Raw genomic sequence first — 13,306 nt, forward strand, 5'->3', positions numbered from 1 at the left:
TAGGGGTAATTTACTCTGTAAAGGCATGATAAAACTTTCCTGAAAACTTTCTAAAGTCTTGGTGTCTTCTGGTAGAGAAAAGAGGGGGAAAGGAAGATTTCTGATTACTAATTCAATTTCTTTCGTGAGTAGAGGTTATATGGATCTTGAGTTGCTTTTGTGTTATATTTGTTTACAAAGACTTATCATTTCGCATTTTACCTGTCATTTATTGACCAAAGTTATTCACAGCATAGAGACTCACTGTCATGCAGCTTAGATCATAAAGACCCACACACGTTGGGTTTGAGCACTGAATATTATATTTTTTTGTTCCACCAATCTTGCTAGATGTCCAGTTATTTTATTAGTTTAAAAATTAATCCTTTATAAGAACAAGCATTTGAAATTGTTGGTCTTTCTATTTCATAATTTCTTTTCTTGTTTTCTTTCTTCACTTTTCTTTTTTTTTTTGTTCTGGTGATCGAACTTGGAACCTTGTCCTTTTGAGGCAGACGGCGGAACCACTGAGCTAAATCCCTGGTCCCTTCACTTTTCTTATACTGATTCTATTCTTTAATTTTCTGCAGTTAAATGCTTAATTTTTTGCATGTATTTTTCATACTCAAGTGTTCTTAAGGCTATAAATTTATTTTTACTCCTTTACCTCCTGCAAGTTTTAGTATATAGTACATTCATCATCTTTAAGTCCTAAATTTTATAATTTCTATTATAATAGAATTATATTAATTCTGGAAGTTTATAAATTATATTAATTCTAAAAAATTAATAGAAATTTGTAATTTCTATTATAAAATTTCCTGCTTGACCTTATTATTAATTTTTTTTTTTTTTTTTTTTGGTACTGGGGATCGAACTCAGGATCTTGCACTTGCGAGGCAGGCGGTGGCACCACTGATCTAAATTCCCGGCCCTTGACATTATTATTATGGAGGGTGTTTTAAAGTTTTTACAGATTTAAAAAAGCCTTTTAATTGTCAATTACTAACTTAATTCCATTATGGTCACAAATGACATCTACTAAAACAATTATGTATTTTTTCTCCTTTAATTCATTCACGTGGATAACTACATACACATACCGGATGACTTTTAATGCTTGGGAATTTATTAAAATTACCTTTATGATATAGTGCATGATAAACTTTTGTAAATGTTCTATGTATATAGATAATAAGAAAGTGTATTCACCATTGTGAAGATTTATATAACTGGTTAATTTTTGTTGTCAATATTTTTCTTCTTTTGTGGACCAGGAGTTTTAAAAATGAAAGTATCAGTGGTTCTGCCACCTGCTTTGCAAGCACAAGGTTCAGAGTTCGATCCCCGGTACCAAAAAAAAAAAAAATGAAAGTGTCAAACCAGGTGCAGCGGCACATGTCTGTAATTCCAACACTCTGGGAAGCTGAGGCAAGAGGATCAGAAGTTTGAGCCTAGTCTGGGTAACTTAGTGACTTAGTAAGACCCTGTCTCAACACCTGGGGATGTACCTCAGTGCAAACGCCTGGGCTCAATCCCCAGTACAATGCGCGCGTGCACACACACACACACACAAACACACACACACACATATATCAAAATCTCCTACCACAACTGTGGACATGTCAATATTTATTCATCAAAAACTTCATTGGTTTTTGATTTATATTTTTAAAGGCTATATGGATAGTCATATATGCTCACGAATGCTGGCAAACTGTTTCTTTGAAAGATTATGTAGTGGGTCAATCCTTCAGTATTTCTGCCTCAAAATTCTATTTTGTCTGATAATAATATTATGGTGCTAGTTTCTTGCAAGTATTATACAGCTACATTTTATTTTCCCATTTGATAACTGACTTCCAGCATGTTAGCTTAATCTATTTACATGTATTATAATAAACTATGTTGGACTTATTTTAAACTATTCTAGAACCAAACTGCTGAGGCTCAAATCCTGGCTTTACCAATTATTAGTTGTGTGATCTTGGCCAGTCTCTTTGTGCCTTAAATCACTCATTTGTAAATTGAGGATAATAACGGTATCTATACCTCAGAGGAATATTAGCATACAATGAATAAATAAATATAAAGTGCTGAGAACAGTTCTAAGACACAGTAAGTGCTATAACAATATTAATTGTTATTGTTATTCCTTCTTACATCTTTTTGATTACCAAACTTTTTCTTCCTTCTTTCTTATTTTCATATGGAGATAAAGGCTAATATATTTCCCTTTGTTTTGTCTGCTTATTTAGAAGTTTGAGATTATACTTCTATTCCAGTTACCATTTATTTTTAAACATAGTTCACCATAACTTTTCTAATAAAGAATGAATTTAGGTAGAATCTCTATCCTGTTCCTAAACATGAGACTTTGTATACTTCAGTGCTGGACAATGACATACCTTCTGTTTGACTGTCAAGAGCTTTCCTTTTGTGACCTTTCTCATTTTAATACACTGTCGTTTTTATAAGCAATGGTTAACACATTTATTGATATATTTCTTCTTTTTTGTTTACTAGTATTTCATATATATCTATCTTCCTCTGGGTTCTTTAATATGTCTTAAGTATAGATCTATGAGGCATACACTTTTTTGGGTACTGGCTTCTTAAAGAAGTATCACAAACTGATTTATCCTCCTTGTATGCCTTTAATTTGAAAATTATCCTTAAGTATACTGCTTCTTCATCACCTATTCTCTCTTACCTCATCTATATCTTTTAAGACATATTCACCAGTGCTTTTTGTCTGGAGCAGAGTATGACAAAGCAAGGAATTACTGTGTCACAGTAATTATAAGTCATCAACACCAATCTTGCTTTTAAACACTTAAGAATTAGACTCAACTTTTGGAAATCAAAGTTACAGTATGCTTCTTGGTATTTTTAAAACAATTCTATCTCCCACTAAACTTTCAGAATCCCACACAGATAATACAGAAACAAAAGGAGTTACAGAGAAATCCCTAACATACTCTTTAGAGCCTCAGCTGAAATACAGTGTTTCTGAGATCTTTACTGATCCTATTAGCCACTTCATCCTAAGCTTTATACACACATGACTATAGAAAGAGAATATGTTTTTTATAAAGTAAAATTCTACCCACTCAACCTTGTTTTCCCAGACTTCCACAGTAAAGTGATCTCATCTTCCCTACCGACTGCTAAACTCTACTATGCAATCCTGGTAGGACTTGTGCCCCAGGAATAGAACTAGGAGAAACAAGAAATTTTTATCTTCAATGAGTAGTATCACTTAAAGCCTGAATGCACATATATAACACTACTTCAAAAACTGTCAAGTTAACACATGCACAAAATTTGTCTTCAGTCGCGGAGAACAAAGCCTCAGGACTTTTTTTTTTTTTTAATGCCCTAACTTCTAAAAACTAGACCTAAAACTCATCAATGAAAATTAAACTCCAACTGTGCTTATTTTCCTTCAGATAATTTTTATAGGATTTCTCTTTGGATATAATAATTATTTAAAAGCTTGGATGTGTTTTGGTTTTTTTGGTACCGGGGATTGAACTTGGAACCTTGCACTTTCGAGGCAGGCAGTGTAACCACTGAGCTTCATCCTCAGCCCTTAATTATTAAAAGGAGGCTAAAATTATTATTCAAGTTTCATCTTAAGTACACAAGGCTTCTTTTGTATTGATATCAGCTTACTCAATTTGTCTAATGCAAAATTCTCAAAGTTTATCCTTGCAATTAGGTCTGCCCTGATCAAATTCATTGCTTTTGGTCCCACATATCCCTGTATCTCAGTATGTGATCTTGTACACTTTTTTCTTATCAGTTTTCAGTCACAAAATATTTTTTATCTTTTTAACCCAAGTTAACTTTTTTGAGGTATAATTTACATAGAATGAAATGTACCCACTATAATGATGAATGATGACAAACGTATACATACCTGTGTAACTGCCACATTAATCAAGACATAGAACATTTCTACCACCCAAAGTTCCCTGGGCTCCTTGCTGGTCATGCAGTTAACACACCCTGGCCCTAGGCAATGATCTTATTACATTCTTCATTGGTTTTACAATGATCTTATTACATTCTTCATTGGTTTTGAAATAATTTCAAATAAATACATAGCATGTATTTTTTCTATCTGATTTCCTTCATTCATAATGTCTTGAAGATTCAGCAATGTGAGTACATCCAGTGGCAGCTTATACCTTTCTATTGATTATCCACTGTTTGACAATATCATAATTCACATATCTGGTCACTGGGAGATGAACATTTGGGATGCTTTTATTTTTTGGCTAGTATGAATAAAATTGCTATGAACATTTGAAAACAAATCTTTTAGTGGAAATACAGTATGTGTTTATTTCTCCTGGCACATTAGTCAATAGAAATATAAAGTATTTCTACCTAACAACAACAAAGTAAATACTGGTTTAAAAAGTATAACTACTTCACATGCATGAAAGATCTGAAGTAACTGTCTCTTAAAAGAATCAAGCTCACTATATAACTGTCATTTCTATATACTGTGTTGGTATACAATTACCATGTAACATGCATTCAAAGTTGTTTTCTCAACCCCTCAATTTTACACCTGCTACTTACTAGCAGTTTGGAGGTATAATTGAGACCTCAGACATAATCAATATGATGTAAAATATGAGGGTATAAATATAGCAGGAAATGTGAGATCATTTTAGAAAAGTCAATGTTTTAAATACATTCATTTAAAGAAATTATTCAAATTTGTCCTTTTAGTTTCACAGCTGTAAGTACTAATGAGACAAATATGTTTCTTAAGAGCTGTAACTATAGGAGCATAGTATCAAGAAGCTGAGAAATAAAAAAATTTTTAAAAAAAGAAGCTGAGAGAGACTGTGATGGGAGATCTGATACCTTACTCTATTCTTTAACTTCCTGAGAAGCAGAGTGATTGAAAATAAATAGGGTGACTTAATTTTATGATTTTAATTTGCCAAAGGTGCTAGATTAGACCAAGCCACCAACGTGGTGCCATATGGTCATTTTTTACAAAACAGTGTAGATCACACTTAAGACCTGATTTAGTTTCAAGTAAGGTTCAGGTTTCACACAGTCCAACAGATGCACCAAGACTGATTTTATCCATCACTTGGAAAGGACAGAGAAATCAGCAAAAGTATTCCAATAAGCACAAGAGAAATAAAAATGAAAAAAAAAATCTATGGAAATGAAGATGAAGAGGAGATTATTTCTAGACAGAAGTACTAAGGAGTGATTCCAAAGAGGAGGCCCTCAGTGCCCTCGACTGGCCATAACTGGAACATGTGTCATGGATAATAATCTGGTAGTATTAGCAACATCTGGACTAAAACCAAATTTCAAAAGGTAGAGTACCTAAATATAATGTGGTATCCTGGATTGGAATGAAGAAAGGATACTAGCAGAAAAACTAGAATACAGATAAAATCCGGAGTTTAAACTTGACCTTAACTTCATATTTATATAAAACAATATAATTTCTAAAAGGTAACAGGGACAAGTACCTTCATTATCTTGAGATAGGGAAAGATTTCTTTAAAAAAACACAAAAAGCACTAACTATAAATATACGGATACAAGGAACTACATTAAAAATAACTTTCAGTGAACAAAAGTTACCAGTAAGAGAGGGAAAACAAAAACCATGAATGTGGTGCTATATGTCTGTAATCTCAGCACTGCAAAGGCTGAGGCAGGAGGATGGTAAGTTTAAATCCAGGCTGGGCAACTCAGCAACTAAGTGAGACCCTGTCTCAAAATAAAAAATAAAAAAGGGACTGGGGATGTAGCTAGGTACTAAGGCACTATATTCAATCCCCAGTATTGCAACAAAATAAAAATCAAAACAAAATAAAACCTAACAAGATGTTCAACAGATGCCCCACAAAAGAGAATACCTAAATGGTCAATAAACATGGAGAAGTAGCGACCCTGTTAAGTTATTAGGGAAATGGAAATTAAAACTATAATGTGATAACACTGCACACCCACCAAAACTGGACTGACAATATAAATGTTGGCACTGGAAAGGCCTGTAATATACTGATGGGAAAGCAAATTGGTAAATTCAGCTTTGGAAAACCAAATGTCAACAAAAATAGTGAAGTTGAATATGTGTATACCTTATGATCAAGCAATCCCACACTTTATATATATATACCCAACAGAAGACTATAGATATGCTCTAGTTTATGTTTCTTCCATATTTATTAATTGAAATCCTAAATCCCAAGGCAATGGTACTAACAGGGCTTTTGGGGGGTGATTAGGTCATGAGAGTAGAGCCCTCATGAATGGGACTAATGTCCTTGTAAAGAGGTTGGGAGCTTGTTCGCTCCTTCTACCATGTGAAGGCATAGGGAGAGGTTGGTAGTCTGCAAGCAGAAAGAAAGATGGGCACAATGGAACATACCTGTAATCCCAGCTACTCAGGAGGCTGAGGATCACAAGTTTGATGCCAGCCTGGGAAATTTAGCAAGACCCATGTTTCAAAAAACAAAACAAACCAGAGTTGGGGATGCAGCTCAGTGGCAGAGACTTGTCTATAACGCACAGGGCCTTGGGTTCAATTCCCAATACTGCAACGAAACAAAAAGAAAAGAAAAAACAAAAACAGGAAGGAAAGTCCTCACCAGAACCTAGTCATGAAGGTTCTCCAAAACTGGGAAAGATAAATCTCTGCTATTTGTAAGCCATCCAGTGTATGGGATTTTATATAGTAGTGTGACTGTACTAAGACAAACATGAGCAAGTGCAGTAGAAGACATATACAGAATATTCACTGTAGTATCATCTGTAATAGTTCCAAAATGAAAACAACCCAAAGAGTGAACCTCTGTGGATTTGATAAATAATTGTGGTATAGTCATGCAGCAAAGAAAATGACTAGAGCAACAGCTACAACATGTAAAAACATGATGATTTTTCACATACACAATGTTGAGTGAAAAGAAGCCAGCAATATGATTCCATTTATACAAAGTGAAAAATCAGGTATAAACTGTAATATTAGAAATTATAATACTTACTACTTTGTGGGAGAGAGGAGTCATGATAGTGCAGGGTTCTTAGGTACTGGAAAATATCTGCTTTTTGATTGGCATGTTAGTTCCATGTGTGTTCACTTAATAACTTTTAGAGGTGTATATTTGTTTTGTGTACTTTTCTGTGTGTGCTACATACAATTAAAAAACATGATTATGCTTTATTTCATAATTTTCTTCAGTTCTAAAATTATAAACTTATGTACTGCTTTGGACCCTTAAGAGTTTTCTTGGACTCTCTTTCAGGCTCAGGGCTCCATATTCACAGCCAAGCATAGGGTTAAGTCCTTTTACTGGTTCTTCCGATTACCTCCTGTTTAGTATAGGTTTTCAGGCACCCTTGTCTAGCTCACGATAACAGATATTTTTTGTGGGTTTCTCCACTAACATTCACTTTCACCTCTCTGCACCTATACACGCTAGCTGTAACAATATTTCTCAACAAGTTCAGTCTTATATTCCTTATCTTATATTCCTCATCTTAAGCCCTAAGAGAGACTCTATGATTTATTCCATCAAATCAAAAACTCTGCAGCCCAAAACTAAAACTTTTTGTCAATTAATTGGTTCACCAATATTGCTCAATGTCATTTTCTCTATACTTCATTAAATCTCCTTTCTTAGAGCCAACCCAATCTAATTTAATAGCAATCCCCTATTCAGCATTATTCACTCAAAGTGTTCTGGCTCAACTCTTAAGCTCTCTACTTGTTTTATTCCTATAAATGATATATCTCTACAGTTATGCATAGTGCAAGATTTTATTCATCTCTGTAACATCTGGTAGGCTTTAATTCACTATTGTATGATTTTTTTTCCCTAACTGGTAAACAGCAATGAACCTTTCTAACCAGACTTCTAGGCTCTACCTTCCTAATATGGAATAAGCAAACACTTGCGAATTATGTGCCAAGCACTGAATCAGGTGATTTCACATTTTTTTTTTATTTCACATTATTTAATCTAAGCATTACAGGCTGTAAGGGCAGCAGTGTTTTTTCATTTCATGGAAAAGAAATCTGAAGCTCTGAAGGTCAGATGATAAAAAGAACAGAAATCAGATCTGAATCAAGGGCTCACTCTGATTCCTGGGCTCACTCATTTAAAATCACACCTAGGGCCAGGGATTTAGCTCAGTGGTCCTGCTCCTGCCCCACAAGTGCAAGGACCTGAGTTCGATTTCTGGTATCAAAAAAAAAATAAAATCACACCTAAAGTTTAGATACATAAGTCTCTCTGTATAATAAGTACCTACCACATATTTAAAACAAGACATTAAAAAATACCATACTATTTAAAGCTGAATTTTGAAGAGGAAACTGCAAGAGGGGAAAATGTATGTTTGGTAGTATTAAAAGTTGATAGATGTTTGGAATAGTTAACAAGAAGGTGATAATTACTGGTACCTTGTCATCAATGACTGATCCAGTTGTAGGAAAGAAAGTCTTTGAGTTAATGAAAAGAAGTAGAAAAAAAAGCTGCTGAAAGGAACTATCAGGAGCTTCATGTATGACAGAATTATAATGCAAAATTCTAACACATAGCAAAGTTAGTACTTTCATTCACTGTTGGTGACTACTGGTATAAAAACTTGTTTAACTTTTTAGGAAGGTAATCTGGTAATATGAATCAAGATGCGAAAAGGCTCACACCTTTTTTTTTTAGAACAAGGAAATATCAATTTATTCATATATTCATTAATTCAACAGACGTTTATTAGAGATGAGACTAATACATAATAGAGAGATGGGTAGAATACACAATAAATGTGACACCTAATTAGGATTTGAACAGCAAGAATATTAAACTTTGTGTATGATGACAGGGCCAAATGATCCCAACTTGACCTTACTTCCTTTTAACATATATCCATTGTACATATTAATGGAGTTCAGTGTGTTTGTTCAATATACGCACGCAGTGTGGATGGATCAAATCCAAACTCTCTTTCTCCCCACAATCCCTTCCAACCTGTAGTAATTACTTTTCTACATTCAGGTCAACTTCCCCATGGGAGAGAACATGCAGTCCTTGTGTCTACCTTATTCCACTTAATGCGGTTTCCGGTTCCATCTATTTTGTTGTAAATGGCAGGATTTCACTCTTCTTTATAGCTGAATACTATAGCTCACATATTTTAACTCTAATTCCACTTCTGGGTACTCATTTAAGGAAATAATCTCTAATAAAGTTTTCATTTTATATACAAAAATGCGCTCAAATTTTCAATTAAAAAGTGAAAACAATAAGAGTAGAAAAACAGTTAAATACTGTAAACCTATTATTATTATTGTTATTATTATTAGGTCTTTCTCCATATTCATCCTGAGTCTACATAATCAACATTTTTTTTTTGAGACAGTGTCTCACTGTGTAGTCCAGCCTGGCCTTATCTCACTATGTAGCCAGGCTGGCCTCAAACTCCCTGCGATCCTCTTGCCTCAGCCTCCCAAGTGCTGGGATTATAGGCATACACCACCATGCCTGGTGCTTTGACATGTTTTGAAGCTATGCCTCCTTCCTGTTGCTCTGGTACCTCACCTATAGCTTGTACATAGTTCAATTACTATACTGCTGATAGAGTACGTTGATGTTTGTTTTATGTTCTAAATAATGAGATCCCTGAGGACAGAAACTACTTATATTCACATAAGTATCCTTAGCACATAGCAGTTAGAAATAAATTTTACAGAAATGAAGTAATAAATTACATAGGAGCCACACCTGGATGGGAATGTGGTCAACAAGGGAGGAATTTAAATTCTCTGAAGATCTAATAAGCAGAAATTGCAAATATAAGAAGGCATAAGAAACACAGTTCTAACCCAAGGGATAAAAGATTTCCTATTAGAGGATATAACAATAGTTGTATTACCCTGACCAAAGTATTTTTATGGAGGGAGTATTAACTACATGAAACAGATGAGAGTGACACTAAGTATATGGATAAGAACATGGGCTCTGAAGTGATAGAGACCGACAGCTGAGTCTTAGCACAGACTTAATCTCCTCATCCACAAAATAAAGGTGACAATATTAAAATCTTCCTCACAAACTTATAAAGGTTAACTAAGATGATGCATATAAAATTACTTAGCACACAGTAAGTATTTAATAAAAATTAACTATTATGATAATTTCTAAAACTTCTGGCCTGCACCCACCATCAGTTATTTCAGATGAGAAGGAAAGAAATGACCCAAAGAAACCTAAGCAGCAACTGTAGGAACCGTGAAGCTGTGGAATAAAAACTTCACATCCTGAGGGCACAGCTATATTCATCACGTTTTATTACTGGTGATCTGGACTCTGGAGAAGTAAAACAGATACATAAAGTGCAGACAATATTTAAGGATTGAATCTGGATTTTAGGTAAAAGAATGACTGTAAGTAAAGAAGTGAAAGACCAGAATAAATGAGTATCATGATACCTTGGAAAAAAATGCTTGGCTAGAAAATAATCCAAGTTAGCACTGTGTTGAAGGTGCTATGTTTTGTACCAGTTCAGCACACTAGTAATAATAATAGTAGTGGGCTGGGGATTTAGCTCAGTGGTTCCACCGCTTGCCTCGCAAACACAAGGACCCGAGTTCGATCCCCGGTACCAAAAAATAAAATAAATAAAATAATAATAATAACAGTAGTAGCAATAATACGGTAATGACAATAGCAGCAGTAGCTAATACTAAAGTACTTGCAATGTGCCAGGTACTATAAATGAATTACATGTGCTAACTCAGCCTATTAACTCTTTAGAAGAAAGCATTTAGGCTTAAAAGTTAAATCAAGTCTTATTTGGGCATGATGGCACATTTCCTCCTCCAGGAGGCTGAGGCAGGAGGATCACAAGCTCAAGCTCCAGCGTGGGCAACTTTAGCGAGACCCTGTCTCAAAATGAAAAAAAATTTTAAAAAGCACTGGGGATGCAACTCAGTGTGAAGGATTCAATCCCCAGTACTACAATCACACAAATCAAACCAAAGTAAAACAACCATAATAACATACAGGTCACAGGTAAGTCTTCCTTGCATTGATAACCCCATTGGTTACTTCATTTCTGAGTTTTAGTTTCCTCATGTCTAACTGGAGATGTGAATACATAGCCCACAGCGATAGTAATAAGCTTCACCATATATATATATATATATATATATGCTTAATATCTAACTCATAAGACCAGAGACATCATTCTATAAGCGTGAAAAGTAGAGCTTAAAAAGAAGACTCTACTCTTTTTTAATGAGTTGCTTTCATCCTCTTTAAAAAGGTAAACATTCTGTTTTTAAGTTTTTCTCAGCACCAATTACATGTGAATAAAATATAGAGTATTATAAAGATAAAAAGACTCAGGCTAGTTTTAAAGATTTTGAGGGGTTTTTTTTTCCTCCTAGGAATGGTAATGTTAAAAATACTACATTTCTGTAAAGTAAATAGTGCTGAAAAGAATGAAAACGGCATATGGCTGGGGGGATCTTCCAAAGAAACTACTCCACGCAGCCATCTCCTGTTCTTTTCTCTGCCTTTTAAGGTCACAGTAACATGATAGAAAATCTGGGACTCACACCATCTGTCCAGACAGTTCTACTACTGCTCATTTCTCTTGTTAAATAGTCAGAACACTTCACACTTCCAAAACACTGCTACTATAAAGAGCAGCTGAAGCAGAATGAAATAAGCTTTTTCTATCCAGAAATGTAGTAGTTGGAAATGAATAGTTCCTTTGAGGTTTGTGGATTATAGATCATGTCCGTGAGAAGAAAAATTCACCCCTTAGAAAGAAATTTAAGAGCAAAAAGACTCTAATACTAGCTCTAGAAATTATCTTTCTTGGAAAAAGGGTGATGCTCTTGTATGAGTTCCCTAAGAACTGACACAGCAGTTTTGCATTGAGATAATGGCACAGGTCTGTATATTTCTCATAAGACTAAGCAGAATAGTTTTCTTTCTTTCTTTTTTTTTTTTTGGTACTGGGGATTGAATTCAGGATCTTGCACTTGCAAAGCAGGAGGTGGAACCACTGAGCTAAATCCCCAGCGCTAGAATAGTTTTCTTTACTACCACTACTGTAACAAATTATTAACAGCAACTAATGGTTACTTAGCACTTGGGACGTCTTGACACCCTTCGAAGCCTAAAGCATTAACTGTTTTAATCCTTATAGCCACTCTATGTGGAAATTTCTATTATTATTTCCCATATTACAGTTGAGAAAACTTAGGCATAGAGGTAGGGAAACTTGTTCAAGGTAATACAGCTCACAAAATGTAGAGCCGAGATTCTAAAGTAGGCACACTTGCTCTGTGTCCTTATTTTTTGTTATACTATCTTACAGCTTTTAAAAAATGCTTCTAATTATAGATTAAATTGAGCATCTCTATATTTTGAAGAAACAAACTGTAGCTGAACATCACATTTGTTTCATTTATCTAGCCACAATGACTGTGTCAATTATACATTCATTAATTTATTAATTTCCAAATGTCTTACAATAAATTTACGTAGCACAAGGGAGTATTTTTTTTCATAAAGCAAAATAATTTTTTCTAATAAATAAAAGTTTGAAATATACTCTGGGATCAGTGTCAGTTTGGGGACACAGTACTTTATGACTTTGAGAAAAAAGTTTGGATTACTCTTAAACCTCCAGCACAAGTTCAATCTTACATGAAGATTTCTTGCCTTCAGGGTTCCAATCAGATAGGTCAGTGTACCCAGGAGAAAACAGAATGAATCCGGAATTCCTTGTCCGTGTTTATAGAATATTCTTCTTTATGCTCAGAGGCTCAAATTTATTATTAATAGAAGCCTCGGTCTCAGCTAGTGAGGTAAATTTATGCTATATTACCACAATAATGGCAGTAATGATAATAGTCACATTAGTAATTATAATATTAATATTAAGCAACAACATCAATGATAACCCCCTAAATACTGCTAAATTACTAAGTGCTAAGCACTACATTAAGTGATTCATCCTGTCTAGTACATTAGACAGGCCATGTGGGGTAGTGGTTAAAAGTATGAACTCTAGAGAGAGACTGCTGTCTGTCTGACTCCTTTACTTATCTGTGTGGTCTTGAACAAATAGTACTTAAATTCCCAGTGACTCACAGAATACCTATCTCCTAATGTGAGGATCAGATGGGTTAATATATGTAAAATATTCAGAACAGTGCCTAAACAGTAGTTATTACCTAAATGTAATAGATGAGGCACTTAATGTTCAGAAAAGCTGAAGGCCACAAATTAGGGTACAAATGAAGTTTCCCAGG

The 13,306-nt window shown here is 34.5% G+C and overlaps 1 protein-coding gene across 18 annotated transcripts in view; it reads right to left on the reverse strand.

Moving 5' to 3' along the window:
- The window catches only part of Fktn (fukutin), a 110,377-nt gene that overhangs the window by 29,497 nt on the left and 67,574 nt on the right, over positions 1-13,306 (reverse strand). The window lies entirely within an intron of this gene.

This window comes from Heterocephalus glaber, unplaced genomic scaffold, assembly GCF_053883595.1.
Source record: "Heterocephalus glaber isolate CG9 unplaced genomic scaffold, H.glaber_assembly_v1.0 deba00001481, whole genome shotgun sequence".
Taxonomy (NCBI): domain Eukaryota; kingdom Metazoa; phylum Chordata; class Mammalia; order Rodentia; family Bathyergidae; genus Heterocephalus; species Heterocephalus glaber.